At 43.3% G+C, this 13,227-nt stretch overlaps 2 long non-coding RNA genes across 2 annotated transcripts in view; both read right to left on the reverse strand.

Annotated features, from left to right (window-relative positions):
* The window catches only part of LOC308587165, a 146,577-nt gene that overhangs the window by 74,526 nt on the left and 58,824 nt on the right, over positions 1-13,227 (reverse strand). The gene's annotated exons all lie outside the window — the stretch shown is intronic.
* Positions 1,907-2,739, reverse strand: LOC308587744. Its single transcript, XR_014008523.1, has 3 exons — positions 2,568-2,739; positions 2,179-2,360; positions 1,907-1,974 (listed from the first exon to the last, which is right to left on the reverse strand). It is a non-coding gene; the product is annotated as an uncharacterized lncRNA (long non-coding RNA).

Here is a 13,227-nt window from a genome sequence, read left to right on the forward strand (position 1 = left end):
GTGCGGCTGGCTGGCTGGCGAAGGAGCAGGTGAGGAGGAGGCGGCGGGGGACGGCGGCGGCGCTCTGCTGGAAGGGCGCCCGCCCGAGATTATTGGGGGGGCTGAGCCCCCCAAAAAAATTTTTTGAGGGGGCTCGAGCCCCCTCAAGCCCCATGGAGTCGGCGCCTATGTCCATGAGACAACCCTTAAGATACTGGAAGGTGCCTATCATATCTCCACTCAGGACTCAGCTGTACAGCTGCAAATAAAAGGTTTTGAATATATTGTAAAGTGCTATATACCATTGTGACACTGTGAGCTATAGCAAATTCAGTGCATTTTGCAAAGCAATTTTTAAAAAAGCATTTTCACAATGTTTTTAACGTGGGTGTAGATTCCACCTCAGTCTCCTCTTTTCCAGGTTAATAATAATAATAATAATAATAATAATAATAATAATAATAATTTATTATTTATACCCCGCCCATCTGGCTGGGTTTCCCCAGTCACTCTGAGTGGCTTCCAACAGAATATTAAAATACAATAACCTATTAAACATTAAAAGCTTCCCTAAAGAGGGCTGCCTTCAGATGTCTTCTGAAAGTCTGGTAATTGTTTTTCTCTTTGACATCTGGTGGGAGGGCGTTAACAGTAAAAATTCTACAAACACCCTCCATATCTCCTCAAAATCATTTCTCCTGCATATTTCCCATCTTACCTTAATGGCACATGTTAATTTATCATTAATACCTATATTCCACACCTCTTTATAGCATTCTTCCACTTTATATTCTGCTTCCCCCTTCCACTTCCTAGCTATCATAATTTGTGCAGCTGTCAATAAATTTGTGAGCAAGTCCTTCATAGCCTGTGAAGCTTCCACTTCATCATAAATTGATAATGATGCTACCTCTGGACTTTTGGTCAACTTTAACCCAGTGATTTCTGTTATCTCCTTAAACACCCTTTGCCATTTTTAAAAACATATTTACACCCCCACTACTTGTGAACATTATTCTGTTTCCTGGCATCTGAGCCCATTATTTTAAGATGCAGCTCAGTCTTTTAAGATGCTGGGTACTTAACCGGCCAACCAAAGGCCATTACCTTGACAAACAAAATGGTTCCACAGGCTTCCTCTCATACATTCTACCTCCACTGATCCAGGATCACAGTGGGTTCCATCCACACTGAAACCCACCAAATTGATAACAAAATGTATACAAGAAAATTAGAAATAATCACTATTTTTTGACTGAATATCATATAAACAGAAGGAAGAATACAGGCAACCATAGATTACCACAATGTGTTATACATGGGGCTGCCTCTCTAAAATGGTTCAGAAACTTCAGCTGGTGTCAGCATATAACGCCAATCCTGGCCCAACTGCACGGGCTGCCAATTAGTTTCCGGGCGCAATTCAAAGTGCTGGTTTTGACCTATGAAGCCTTAAATGGTTTAGGACTATTACACCTCAAGAGGAAGAAGAAGAGTTTGGATCTGATACCCCACTACCCTAAGGAGTCAAAGGACTGCCTCTCCCCATATGAACCAGCCTGGGGGTCCACAAGAGGTCCGGAGGGTGGCAACATGCGAATGGGCCTTTTCTGTGGTTCTCCCTGCTTCTGGAATGCTCTCCCCAGGGAATTTGCCTGGTGCCTTCATTATACACCTTTAGGCGCCAGGCAAAAATGTTCCTTTTTAATCAGACTTTTGGTTGACCAGTAAGATTATTTTTCCAGTAAGATGTGCCATTTCTGCATATTCCATAAGTTTTGTTATCCATTCTTCTTTTGCTGGGACTTCTTCTTTCCATTTTTGGGCAAGTAACATTCTTGCTGCTGTAGATGCATACTGTTAGGGAAAAGAACCGTCAGGGATAAAAAAAAAATGACCAAAGACCAGCATATTTATAATACAATCTTTATTTATTAGGGAAGGGGGAAACTGGGCCTTGGTGGGGAGAGCTGCTGGCCTCACTGTTGCCGCTGCCTGGAAGAGAAAAGAACAGAAAAGATTCTTAATATTTTCATTTATTATTACTGCAAGGATCTCCAAGTGGCCCACATCATTCTCCCTTCCTCATCCAATCCCTAAACTCTTCTTAAATCAGGGAGCTGCCTCCCCCCCCCGCCCCCCAGCCAGCCAGATTCTCTCTAGCCTCCCTGTTCTTCGTGAACAAAGATCAACACTCACCACTGTTGGAATCACTGGTGGCATCCATCCCCTGGTCCCTCGGTCTCACATAGATGGTTCTCAGTTTAATTTTCCTCCCGTCCACGATTACACTTTCTTGCCTCATACAGTCCAGGGGATGGATTTTAGTGGCACGGCAACAGGAGGCCAGCAGCTCTCGAAACCTGCGCAGACAGCGGGATCTAGGAAAGAAAAGGAAGAAGGTCACGAAATGGATTATTTCCTCGATACTCTCTATCCCTGCACTGCCAGCTATTTCCCTGAAATCATCTAAGGGGGCCCTGAGGACAATCTTTAAAAATTAATCTAACCATGACCTGGTTCCCTATGTGTCTAAATCTTAAGGGATAGCTAAAGAAATAGGGGGAAGAATAAGATATTCTACTTACAAGCGAGACGTCTGAACCTTCATTATGTTGAAGACCACAAGTGTCAAACTAGCTCTTCTCTCACTAAATTCAAATAGTTGCTCTTCCCAAAGTTCTCAGCCAAGTCACTCAGCAGGGGGACGTGTCACAATGGAGGACATGACATCATCACTTTAGCTACCTCGCCTAACAATGGGCACCACTCCTCTTTTCAAATGTATCTTTCAGTGGGTTAAGTGGTTTTAATTAAATAATTTAGAATATGGTTACCAGATTTTTTTCAATGAATCTGGGGACACTTTTTTAAAAAGTTTTTTTGGCTGAGTAGCAACAGGGAGCCCGTAGTGGGGATTGTGAAGCAAAAGATCCTGGGTCCAAGCACATATGCATATTGTATAAAGGTGCAAAGTTCTTCTTTTGCACGCTGTGAAACATAAATGCACAGTTTTTTTAAAAAAAACCTGGGCAACAGCCACCCGCCCACAACTCCCGAGCCATCCCCGATCAGTCAAAACAAAGGGGGAAGGGGGCAGGAGATCTGTACCACCAGATGTCCCTGGTTCCCCTTCAGAAGTGGCAGCAGCAGTGGCTGTCAGCAGCCCGGAGCCAGCCTGGTAGCGCAGTTGGCTCTGGCTGGCTTCAGGAGCAGCTTGCTTCTGTGGCACCCGCCAGTTTGCTTCCCGGAAATCCCCATATGATGTGTTGCACAAAAGACACATCATATGGGGACTTCTGGCAAGGAAAAATGACGGGCACCATGGCAGTGAGCAGCAAGCAACTCCTGAAGCCAGCCAGAGCCAACTGCCCTGCCAGGTTGGCTCTGGGCTGCTGAGGCTGCCGCTGCCATGTTTCCCGGGGACAGATTTGCAAATCTGGGGACGTCTGGTAACCCTAATTTAGAAAAGATCCACAGCTGGCTTCATGCAGCACGGTGCATTTCTGGACAGGACAGGAAACACCTTGCAAACACACACTTTTCAACACGGAGGGGTCACCAAGGGACAACACTTTCGGCCTAGACTACGGCTACTGTTTCTCACATAAGAGTTAAAAATAACCCCGCTCAACACCCTGTAGTAAACTGTCTAGTATTATGATGGACAGGAACAGGATTTCACCCTTCTACCTCCTCATCCCTGTGTTCTGTTTCTTCCCAATGTGTTCTGCCAATAAACAGCTTTCCTTAGGTTGCAAGGAAGTGAAATGTTTTGAGTTTGTGGGTGCCAGTCTCCCCTTTGTCTTGAGTTCCTGGGTGCCAGGCACTGAACCCCTGGACACTGAACATCTGGGGAGTTGATCTAAGCTTTGTTTCAATGTACCCCAAGCTCTACAATTGATTCTTGGTTATTAAAAACTGTTTGAAACCATTGTATTTCATTCAGAAAAGAAAATCTGGAATGTGGTTATCTTAAAGGTTTATAGGCAATGGGTGACATGTTTATTGATCCTTTTTGTAAGTTATTATTTGTCTACTTTAATGTATTATTTATATATAGTAATCATTTAGAGGTTGGGGTGGGAAGCAGTTTTGAATATGACACTGGTGGATGGCTGTCATTGATCCAGATCCATTTCATAGAATCAGAGAATCTTAGAGTTGGAAGGGACCCCAAGGGTAATCTAGTCCAACCCCCTGCGATTGGACACGTTAGTCCAGGTGTGGTCTGACCAAAGCAGAATCAAGTGGTACCTTGGGTTATATACGCTTCAGGTTACATACGCTTCAGGTTACAGACTCCACTAACCCAGAAATATAACCTCGGGTTAAGAACTTTGCTTCAGGATGAGAACAGAAATTGTGCTCCGGCGGCATGGCAGCAGCGGGAGGTCCCATTAGCTAAAGTAGTACCTAAGGTTAAGAACAGTTTCAGGTTAAGAACGGACCTCCGGGATGAATTAAGTACTTAACCCGAGGTACCACTGTATTACTTCCCTTGACACTATACTTCTGTTGATGCAGCCTAGAATAGTGTTACCTTTTTTTGCTTCTGCATCACACTGTTGACCCTTGTGAAGCTTGTGGTCCATCAAGACCCTTAGATTCTTTCCACAGGTACTGCTAGGAAGCCAGGTATCCCCCATCCTATATTAGGGAATCTAGTTCTTCCTGCCTAAGTGCAGAACCTTACATTTGTCCCTATTGACATTCATTTTGTTGGCTTTCGTCCAGTTCTCCAATCTGTTAATGTCATTTTGAATTCTGATTCTGTCTTCTGCGGCATTAGCTACCCCTCCCAGTTTAGTGCCATCTGCAAATTTGATAAGCATCCCCTCAATTCTTTCACCCAAATGATTTATAAAGACGTTGAACAATAACAGGCCCAGGACAGGACCCTGTGACACACTACTGGCCACTTTTTTCCAGGATGATGAGGAACCATGAATGAGTACTCTTTGTGGGAGTGTTCAGGGATGCAGGAAAGGATATATTGTTTGATTATATCCTTTCCAACTTGTGTTAACAAGTTCTACAATTTAGCAGAGTAACACTTCCCTTTTTAAACTTACACAGCTGATGCGTTTGCTCAGGCTTGCTAGAGCCTCTAAAATAAGTTATCTGGTAATTTCCCCTTTAGTCCCTCATAAAAGAAATAGACACGGCACAGTCTTCTATAAAAGTATAAAAAAGTTTACTCACTCACATTCTGTTCACAGATGGATCCCAGAAGGCAGACTTAAATTACAAAAGTAATATACCTGGAATCTATCCCATAAAGAGATAGTCCCTTTGTCCTCTCTTGGCTGGAAGCCAAGAGAGCATCTTTGGCTAAGCAGATATTGCTTCTTTGACAAATGTAGTCAGAGAGAGAGATGGCGGCCTCCGATGAGTTATTTTGTTACCTGCATAGGTGAGGTCATACCCACCTCTGGACACATGTAGAGGAAGTCTGTCCCAGCCTAGGAGGAAACAGGAAGTTCCGACTGGCCGGTCCAGGCATCCCCTTTTTATGTCCACTCTAGGGATGTTGTACTTGACTGCTCTGTGTTTCACATCTCACACTCTTCAGATTCAGTCAATCAATCAGCTACAAATGTACCTAACAGTTACATCATCCATCCCACCTTTTACCAGCTTCTCCACAAGAATATAATGGAGGATTTTGTAAAAACCTTACTGAAATCAAGATACACTACAGATCTCTTGACCTTAGGTGTTCATGAAAAGTTATATTACATAAAGAATACAAAATAAAACAGAGATTCTAGTTAGCATGATGGAACTTCCTCAGGTCATATGCAGAGTAACATAACATAGACTGCTTTAGGGTTACAAGGAGACATGCTAGAGAAGAATCCCCCACCCAAGATGAACTTTTATTTTTATACTTATTTTTTTATTTACTTAATTAATTAATATTTAAACTAAAATAGAAAGAGGGGAGGGGGACAGAGTAGAGTGGACCGAGTGGTGGTTGACTGATTGCAGCACAGTGGTACCTCAGATTAAGAACTTAATTCGTTCTGGAGGTCTGTTCTTAACCTGAAACTGTTCTTAACCTGAAGCACCACTTTAGCTAATGGGACCTCCTGCTGCTGCTGCGCCACGGCTGCACAATTCCTGTTCTCATCCTGAAGCAAAGTTCTTAACCCAAGGTAATATTTCTTGGTTAGCTGAGTCTGTAACCTAAAGCGTATGTAACCTGAAGCGTATGTAACCTGAAGTGTATGTAACCCAAGGTACCACTGTATATTGAAAAATGGGGTGATGTGAATTTTTTTACCAAATTCATTCAGAAGTAGATTTTAGTTAGCATTTCAGTGATGAAACTTGGGTTCATGGAAAAGATACCGATTTTGGGGAAGAAGAAAAAACGCTTTTCAGAGCTGCAGGGTATCTTTAACCATCTTTGGGGCTTTGAATTTCTACATTTAAAAAGTGAAACCCAAAACTTACATTTTGTGGGATCAGCTTCAGTTGTTCAGCCTGAGATTGTAGGCAGGACTTTTGCAGCAGTGTGTCTAAGTGCCCTCTCAATTCTTGCTCCTCATGGCTGATAAAATCTAGCAGGAGGGGACTGATTGAATGGGTTAAGTGAGGTGATTGAAAGGGTGATGGCCAGCCATCCATGGGATGATTTTTTTTTAAAAAAAAAACACATTATTGATGGTTGTTCCTGGCAACCCTGAAATGCTGTCTGAGAGAATGAATCTTTTAAACCATTTTTTTAAAAATGTTTTTAATTATGTGTTTGCTTCAACTGATGTGTTTGCTTTCCTAGGCTCCTTTGGGAGGAAGGGTGAGATATAAATTGAATAAATAATATTTTTGTGTGTGAATTCTTACATATATTTATGCAATTTAGCCTCTCTCTTTTTGTAAGATTTTGTAAGATTTCCTTTAATATTTCCTATCATCGTTTCTCCTAGTACCGTGGACTTTAGTTATTATTCTGACACTGTTGGTGAAAAATGAACACCCGTCTCTGAACGTAGCCACTTTTTATGTAATTTGTGTAACTTACAGTCACATCAGAATATTTTTTATTAAGTTATTAGTACATGGTATGGGTGGTGGGAGGATTTCTGATGGGATTGTGGCTGGGGATGGAGAGTTAAATCTCCCTTCCCTTTATGCTGAGGTCTGAGTGGAAACGATGTCCCCTCCTGAAGCCTGAGATTAAATTTAAAACATTCTCAAACATGGTCATAAGTCATTAACAATTAACATAACATATAACTAACACAATTATTGACACTTGGACTTATGGGCCAGAGGAGTGGGCTCTGCTTGCCTAGAATTCACACCAAGTTCAGATAAGAGTTTGAGTGGAAACCGAATAAACCAGTCCAATTCACCTCACAACTTTTCCTTAACGAAACCCAACATGCAAAATTGCCTGCATAACAACAATCAAGGTAGGAAATAGATCCCCCCTCAAAGTTTAAAAATAAATCCCTAGCTGCGCAATATTAACAATTAACCATTTATCTAAAAATTTGAGGTCAGCTTGCCCCAGAACACTGAATAAAATGTGTCCAGATGGATCTCTGAGTGCCATTAGAAAGCTGGAGCTTGGCAACATGAATGGCAACTGCTGTTTTAAATTGGCATGTGAGGCCAGAGTAATGCATACCCAGTGTAATGACTGCAGAAGAGCACAGTGTGAAGCTCAGTAGCAAATAGTTTTGAAAACTGAGGTAATTTTTTCTCTGCGAGTATAATGTTTTGAATGGCAAATGGAACTACTGGACTGTGTGACCTGTTCTCAAATGGGGAAAAAAGTATATCATATTGCTGAAAGTATGAAGACCAACTGATACCATTAGTTTTTGGAGAAGTCAACAGGCATTAGTGAGCCATGTTTTTTGTGCTGGGCTGTCACATCATCCCAAGCAGTATATTATTCCAAGGCTCTTGTGACATTCCCTCCCCCCACCTCATCTCAATTCAATATTAGGAAGACCAACATTCCTTAAGAGGTTTTGAAGACTTACTATTAGTATTGACAGCAGTTACTTGACTGTTTTATTTGCGTGGATAGGCAAAGACCCCCCAACCCTGGGCGACACCCGTGTGGAACAATGACTCAAGACAATGTGTTATGGGATTAAAATTTGGCCACAACTTTATTAAAACTTCAGATGTAGGGAGACCTTGGCTTAGGCATTGGGTTTTTATCCTTCCCAATCCCCAGCCGGGGATCTGGGGAACATCAGGGTTATCCAGAATGTGTAGGGATTGGGCTGGCTCTGGAGAACATCTGTTCTGCCCCCCCCCCCATTTCACCCACTGTCGCAGGGGAGAGCAATGACAACCTACTTGTTTATGGCCAATGCCTCCCCTCAAAACAACCCCTTTAATGGGGAACCCTGGGATCGCTGCCACAGGGGGGGGCGTGGGTCACTGCTCCACACACACACCCCATTTAGGGAAGATAGACTAAACAGATTCCGCCCAAGTCCTGAAACTGCCAAAGTTGTGATGTTTTGGTACAGGGAAGGCAAAACCTGCCAATGCAGGAAAATTCATTTCTGGCCCTTCAACAGTGACCATAACATAGCAGCGCCCGCGTACCTGTGAAGAAGTGGTTAACCTACAAAAGAAGGCTTAACTGAGGGACAGCACGGTGGGAGAAGCTCTGAAGCCGACTGAGAACTCCCAGGTAAGTTCCGCCCACTATTGTGTGGGCTGGGCGATCCCTCCCCTTACCCAGCCAACTCTCTCCTGGCAACGCCTCCCCAGCTAGGAATTGGGTAACTGGCAGAGGTAGGCGGCTACCTCCAGGTGTCCAGCGGGGGGAGGGGAAAATCCAGGCTGTACTGATAGGAGCTGCATGGGATCTGGGGGGGGGGGGCTGCAGACGACAGCACAAAAGACACCCCCCATTTGATGTGGGGAGCTGTCAATCTTTCCGTCTTCTTTACTATATATGGTTGCCTTTTGTGACAGCACAGAGCTCTTTTCACTGATTGCCAACAGACAGCAGCCACTCCCCATCACTGAATGTCCCAGATGCAGCATTATTTTTGAGGAAAGTAACACCTCCTAATAGGGACGCGGGTGGCGCTGTGGGTTAAACCACAGAGCCTAGGACTTGCTGATCAGAAGGTCGGCGGTTCAAATCCCCATGACGGGGTGAGCTCCTGTTGCTCAGTCCCTGCTCCTGCCAACCTAGCAGTTCGAAAGCACGTCATGTCAAGTAGATAAATAGGGACCGCTCCAGCGGGAAGGTAAACGGCGTTTCCGTGTGCTGCTCTGGTTTGCCAGAAGCGGCTTAGTCATGCCGGCCACATGACCCGGAAGCTGTCTGCGGACAAATGCTGGCTCCCTTGGCCTATAGAGCGAGATGAGCGCGCAACCCCAGAGTCAGTCACGAGTGGACCTAATGGTCAGGGTTCCTTAACACCTCCTACTGGCAACAGTCATCCCTCTCCCCCCAACACAAAAAAATGCCCTGGAATGAGATATGAGAGAGAGAGAGAGAGAGAGAGAGAGAGAGAGAGAGAGAGAAAGAGAGAGAGAGAGAGAGAATGTGTGCATGTGTGTGTAAAGTAAAGAGAGAGAAAGACCTGAAACCCATGTGGCAAGCAACTATCTTACAAAAGAAAGATTGACTGCTGCTCAGTTTTCTCCTTGTTAGTTTCACCTCCAAATTTCTTCCATCCTTCGTGTTGGTTCATGAAAGTTCTTACTGAAAACTTTTGGGTCAACCATACAAGCTTCTGCCATAGCCTTATACATCTAAAACTGTGAGGTTCAACATACCTCAGGACACTGGGAAACTTTTCGCTTGATCTCACATACTTTACAAAGTTAAGTCCCTTAAAACAAACACTCCTCTGTCCAAGCTGATCAATGCAATTCCAGTGTGTCATACCATACTTGTATACTTATTATTTAGTTTCCCTACAGATGACTGTTGTTGTTGTTGTTGTTGTAATATCTCACTCTTCCTCTCAAAGTAGTCGACAGTTGTAGAATATCTTTACTACATTATCTAAAGTGTATAAAGACCATGCACAGGTAAAGGTAAAGGTAAAGGTAAAGGACCACTGGATGGTTAAGTCCAGTCAAATGCGACTATGGTTGCGGTACTCTTCTCGCTTTCAGGCTGGAAAGGAGCTGGAGGGAGCTGGCATTTGTCCACAGACAGCTTTCCAGGTCGTGCGGACCATGGTGGAAACACTGTTTACCTTCCCGCCACAGTGGTACCTATTTATCTGCTTGCACTAGCATGCTTTTGAACTGCTAGGTTGGCAGGAACTAGGACAGAGCAACGGGAAAGCAAAAGCTATATACACAATGGAAGTTCCCAGCAGGCTGTGACGGTATGTAAACAGACATGGGACATGCAACAGTTCCATGTCTGCAACTAAAGGTGGAATGGATTTTTCCAACACATTGCACAAATGCCTCAGAATCACATTGTGATCTCTTGTGTAATCTTGAGGAAAATGGTGACCTGTCCACTGAGAGTAACTCCTCTTCAGCCTCTTAAATTTGAGAATGAAAAGTGCTGCTGCTGCATAACTACCTCACTGACAATGGTAAGCCCACCACCTCTGAACCCTTAAATCACAACAAAAAGACTCACAAGGAAAAAAATACCCCTAGTTTGTTTGTTTTTTAGTCTACTGGTAAGACGCCACCCCCTGAACCTTTTAAGTCAGAAAAAAATTGTAAAATCAACCCCTGGTAGCAAAAGGTAGACACATTACTAAATTTGTGATAAGAGAGGGAGAGCGTACTAAAATTCAGAAAAATCTTCCCCATCAAAAATACCTCCAGTTTTGGTGCTTTTTGGCCCTGTACCCCAAATTCCGTATAGTAAAAGCTATATAAGTATAGTATAGTATAGTATAGTATAGTATAGTATAGTATAGTATAGTATACTAAAAGCTATATAAAGGTCCGTATAGTAAAAGCTATGGTTTTCCCAGTAGTGACGTATGGAAGTGAAAGCTGGACCATAAAGAAGGCTGATTGCCGAAGAATTGACGTTTTTGAATTATGGTGCTGGAGGAGACTCTTGAGAGTCCCATGGACTGCAAGAAGATCAAACCTATCCATGCTGAAGGAAATCAGCCCTGAGTGCTCACTGGAAGGACAGATCCTGAAGCTGAGGCTCCAGTACTTTGGCCACCTCATGAGAAGAGAAGACTCCCTGGAAAAGACCCTGATGTTGGGAAAGATGGAGGGCACAAGGAGAAGGGGACGACAGAGGACGAGATGGTTGGATAGTGTTCACGAAGCTACCAGCATGAGTTTGGCCAAACTGCAGGAGGCAGTGGAAGACAGGAGTGCCTGGCGTGCTCTGGTCCATGGGGCACGAAGAGTCGGACACGACTAAACGACTAAACAACAACACCCCAAATTCAGGACAACCTTTCTCTGCTACCAATTGCTGAAGGTGTCTTAATGTGCCCAGACTCAATTTTCTCCAACCTCTCTATCAAATCTTCCAAATACAATCCAAATATTTTATAAAGGGGGTGGGCATTTTCTCAGTGGAAACATCAGGGGGGCAAGGCAGCATCCCTACAGATGATAGGTCCCCCCCATGGTTCTAACATTGCCAGCAGCCCCAATTTAAATGTGACACCAACCTCACAGAGCTGTGCATGGATCAGTTGCTTTATGCACTTTGTACCACATGTTAACCAAGCATACTCACTATCCTACACTGCTTTCAATAATAAATACCCAAATATAAACAACACAGCATGAGCACCCTATCTGGGACTCTAATATTCAGCACAGTTGTCCTTGACATGTTCTACCAACATTGGTAAGCATAGTTTGAAAAGTCTTCCCCTTTAATGAAACAATGTCTCTGAAGTAATTTCAAAGTGAAAAGAAGAAAGTAATAAGCACAGTGGTTGGTATATTGGAGGCTGTTGGAATAAGAGTGTTCAAAGCAAAACTCTCTTATCTAAATGAAGAGAAATGAGACGGCAGCAGTAAAGAGAGAAGCACCATAATGTAGCTAGATCTATTTTGACTCCACTTATTTTCCCCATCACCGAGAAGGGGCAACTCTGCCATCAATCATGGTCAGATCATTTTTATTTATTTTTTGTAACCCCTCTGCGAAAGAGACAACTTGTCAGGCAGGTTACTAAATGTGTGCCACGCTTCGGCAATGTCACTTAGGAGCAGAATCAACATACTCTCTTTGACTTTCACAATGCAGCAATTTGACACTAAGAGAGTATTGCAATGCCCAATAAAGCTTGGAGCAGAGTTGTTAAAGAGACATTCAGCAAAGGCGGACAATGGTTGGCTGAAATACTTAAATAATAATAAAAAGTGTTAATGGCATGGAGAAGAATGGGGGTGGCAGGGAGCGAAATCAAGTTTCTTCAGCAACTGATGTTTTACTTTGCTTATGAGCTGCAGAGGCTCTGCGCTCAATTATCACATTGAACTGGGTTTCACCCAGTTGGTTTTGCTTAGTGAAGGAATCTGAACACAAAGCATTGGAGGTAGAGGCATTTTTGCTCAGTCCAATTATAATTGAGGACCAATGAGGTCTTCTGAGGATCCATCAGAGGTCCACTGGTAACGATGAGCACGTGAAGAGGCCTTGAGACTTTCTTGTGCCATGTACTATCACCGCCCTCAGTGAAATGGGGTCACATGGAGGGCAGAAAAGATGGGGTGAACTGCAAGTTGCTGCAAATGACAACAACAATAACAACACCCTGATATCTGTTTGTGGTATCGATGCAATTCAAGCCATTGTTCTTCATTGGAAGCATTCATACCTTCAGGTTTATTTGTTGTTTTATTTAGAAACATTTCTAAACCACTTAATGTTTAAACATCTCTAAGAGGTACAGAAAACAATCTCTTGAGAACAGAGATACAGAATAAAAACCAGTTAGGGAGTATCATAAAAAAGAAAGAAATATGAAAACATTATGTTCTTAGAGGGGTCTGCCTTCCGAGAGTCACTGTTCTTGGTGTGTCTTCTCCCACAACAGGAAGTTCTATTGTTTCTTTGTGTTGAACAATCTAGTTGGAGAAGTGGATTAGAATCAGAAGAAACAGAGCATTGCATCACACAGGGAGCCCAAACCTAGTTGGAGACAAGGCTGTAGAGTGGGCTGCAATCCCGTAACCAAGTGGTAAAAAGGGAAGCTAAATTGTAGGACATACTTTGATACAAACTGAATTCCATGCATCTGTAAACCCATGGAACCCACTGACTAGATTTGGTGCTCCTTTTCCTCCTTT

Source organism: Podarcis bocagei, assembly GCF_964188305.1.
Source record: "Podarcis bocagei genome assembly, chromosome: 5".
Classification (NCBI taxonomy): Eukaryota; Metazoa; Chordata; class Lepidosauria; order Squamata; family Lacertidae; genus Podarcis; species Podarcis bocagei.